The sequence below is a fragment of the Anopheles arabiensis genome, chromosome 3, assembly GCF_016920715.1.
Source record: "Anopheles arabiensis isolate DONGOLA chromosome 3, AaraD3, whole genome shotgun sequence".
Lineage (NCBI taxonomy): Eukaryota > Metazoa > Arthropoda > Insecta > Diptera > Culicidae > Anopheles > Anopheles arabiensis.
Genome location: NC_053518.1, coordinates 54,215,269 through 54,218,984, shown reverse-complemented (window position 1 = coordinate 54,218,984; position 3,716 = coordinate 54,215,269).

Sequence of the window (3,716 nt, the reverse complement as noted above, 5' to 3'; positions counted from 1 at the left end):
TATGTGAATTATTCATCCGGTGAGAGGTAGTTCTACCCCACTTATATTTTGAAACACTAATAGTGCGGACAGATTTTTTCCTGCTGTGTAGTTGTGAATGTTATGATTTTGAAGGTTTGTTTCTGTCTCTACAAAAACACCAAAACTTATAAAAACACCCCTCTCATTTTCGTTCCTGTCTCAATGTGGTAGTTGCACTCATACTTTTATAGTAATATATATGAACTGCACCACCCACCCTCTGAAGATGCTCAACTGTTTATATGGTGGCAGTAATTACGCTACCACCTCTTCTTGTGTTGTAGTTTCAATGTGTGCTCTGCAGTTGCATTGCAAATACGAACACGTGAAAGGTACTCGATCTAAAATAAATGTGTGTTTCTATGTAATAAAAAAAAATCACACACAGCTATATATACCCTACATCCAAGTGATGGACGGATTGTGAAGATGATGAGACAGATTCTGTGAGAATTTTTTGTTGATGATCGTTTTGAGTAGCCCCATTCGTTCGTAGTTTATACAGGTTAGTATGACTCAAATATCGGAGAATGTTTTGGAGCTTCGAGATGTATCAGGTGCACTACCAGATGAACTTCTTTGATAGCCACGAGGTAGAGAGAGAGAGAGAGAGAGAGAGAGAGAGAGAGAGAAAGAGAGATAAGATAGAGAGAGAGAGAGAGACCATCGATGGATTTACTGTGATCATGAAAGTAAATGCAAACTATACAATGCTTTACATTGAGTCTATGCATAACCAAGAAGTGGTGTGAGACGATCTCAATAAAAACGTTGAAAACCTTCAAATATATGCAGAAGAAGCTTCGTGATTGCTAACGTGGTCGTAAATGAAGCAGCTCAATTTCAATGTATGTTGAAAATATTTAATCTGTATTTATTTTATATTATTTAATTTTTAAATTTATATCATATTATTTTATAATATATATATATATATATTATATATATATATATATATATATATATATATATATATATATATATATATATATATATATAAATTTGAAAAAAATTATTTTCAAGTTTCGTACACATTACCATTTTGGTTTCCAAATTCAATGCTCTTCAACTCTTTTATAACAACAGTATAACAGCATTGTCCGATCTCACTGAGCGATACAAACTACCTATGATATCGCTTAAATTTTACTTTCCAAAAAAAATATTTCGAACACATCTTGTGAGAGGGAGCACTATCAGGGATGTAAGATCAGTATTATCAGGGAATGTAAGAAACTAATGTAGAGAATTTTTTTAAATTGGTGTTCTCAACCCTTTTTAGGATCGCGGATCACTTGGCTTTGAAAATAAATTTGTCTCGACCCACACCCATTGAGAGCATACATTTTGTAGACTTTGTTCAATGTTTTGATCAAAATATGTTTATAACTTATTGTAGACATGCTGAAAATTTAATCTTGATTGTAGGAAAAATGCACGACATGTTTAGAAATAAGCTTTTCTTTTTCAAAAATAAATTCATTCGCGGACCGCGTCTGTTAATGCCACGGACATCAAGTGGTTCGTCTGATTTAAATCGCAAAATAAATCGATAATCGCAACTTATTTTCTTTATTTTAATTTCTCACCATGCTGTACCAAAGTGTACAGCCTTAAACATTCAGCATTTGTTTAAACTTGCATTTTTATTTTTACCTTATAATCCATACCATATGATATTAAGTCCAAGAATTACAAGCCGTGCCGAATGAACATTGATCTAGTTTTCTAAAAATTTACTCATAATTTTATAAAATCTCAAGTGACATTTGTTCTAAATTTTTAACCATAATCTGCTTGAATGGTGCTCCAAATACCAAAAATTGTGGAAGTGTGTGTAATAAACCATGTAGAAAGCGTAAAACCCTCGTTTGTGCGTACGAATGACCTTTTCTATTGGATGGTGTTGGCGTCCAATACGATTAAGATGATTTGCTTTAATATTTGGCGAAAGGTACATTTCGTACAGCATTTTTTTATATAAGTTGACTATACGACCAGCAATAAGGAATCAAAACGTTATTTCCCCAAAATATATAACACAATCGATTTTGTTCTAAAAGGTGTAGTTTGAAGAAAGTTTAAGGCGCCAGTTTAAGGGAAATAGCTTGAAACCTCCATTTTTGAGCTCGAAAATGCCAATTGGGATGAGATGCTCCAAAACTATTGAACATGTAATAAAATGCATCCATCAAAAATACACAATACATAAAGATTAATTAGAGCGGTATTTTTCATGGAAATATAACATAGTGACCAATCCCTAGTTAGATCAAGAGCATATTTTGCATGACCCAGGAAATATAAGTGAGATTACATTGTAATTTTACCCAAGAATTAAATGTAAACGGTATTTTATGTAAATTCTCTTATATGATGATCATTCCGTTTTTCGGTAACTTAAATTTATAGCTTACATTCGATTAATCTTCTCGAAAAGATTTTTGGATCGAAACTATAAAATATCATTGGAAATATTATGTGAGTTACAGTTACAAATGATGGAATTAAGCGCAAAGTGAACAAACGTAAATCGTGACCTCTGTTATATGTGATATGATGTTATATATGATATGATACATGCTTTTATATATATATATATATATATATATATATATATATATATATATATATATATATATATATATATATATATATGTATATAGATATATATAAATAAATATATATATATATATATAAATAAATAAATATATATGTATATATATATATGTATATATATATATATATATATATATATATATATATATATATATATATATATATATATATATATATATATATAATAGCATGTATCATATCATATATAACATCATATTACATATAACAGAGGTCACGATTTACGTTTGTTCACTTTGCGCTTAATTCCATCATTTGTAACTGCACTCACATAATATTTCCAATGATATTTTATAGTTTCGATCCAAAAATCTTTTTCGAGAAGATTAATCGAATTTAAGCTATAAATTTAAGTTACCGAAAAACCTATGGAATGATCATCATATAAGAGAATTTACATAAAATACCGTTTACATTTAATTCTTGGGTAAAATTACAATGTAATCTCACTTATATTTCCTGGGTCATAAAGTTAATATATTCAATGTTTTGTCCAATAGCTCTTGGTCTAACTAGGGATTGGTCACTATGTTATATTTCCATGAAAAATACCGCTCTAATTAATCTTTATGTATTGTGTATTTTTTGATGGATGAAAAACATGCATTTTATTACATGTTCAATAGTTTTGGAGCATCTCATCCCAATTGGCATTTTCGAGCTCAAAAATGGAGGTTTCAAGCTATTTCCCTTAAACTGGCGCCTTAAACTTTCTTCAAACTACACCAATTTAAGGGATTTTTAGAACAATCCTTTTAAAATCGATTGTGTTATATATTTTTGGTTGTTTTCTCATCTATTCCTTAGGAAATAACGTTTTGATTCCTTATTGCTGGTCGTATAGTCAACTTATATAAAAAAACACAGAATTTTCCCCAAAAAATGCTGTACGAAATGTACCTTCTTTTTTCGCCAAATATTAAAGCAAATCAATCTTAATCGTATTGGACGCCAACACCATCCAATAGAAAAAGGTCATTCGTACGCACAAACGAGGGTTTTACGCTTTCTACATGGTTTATTACACACACTTCCACAATTTTTGGTATTTGGAGCAC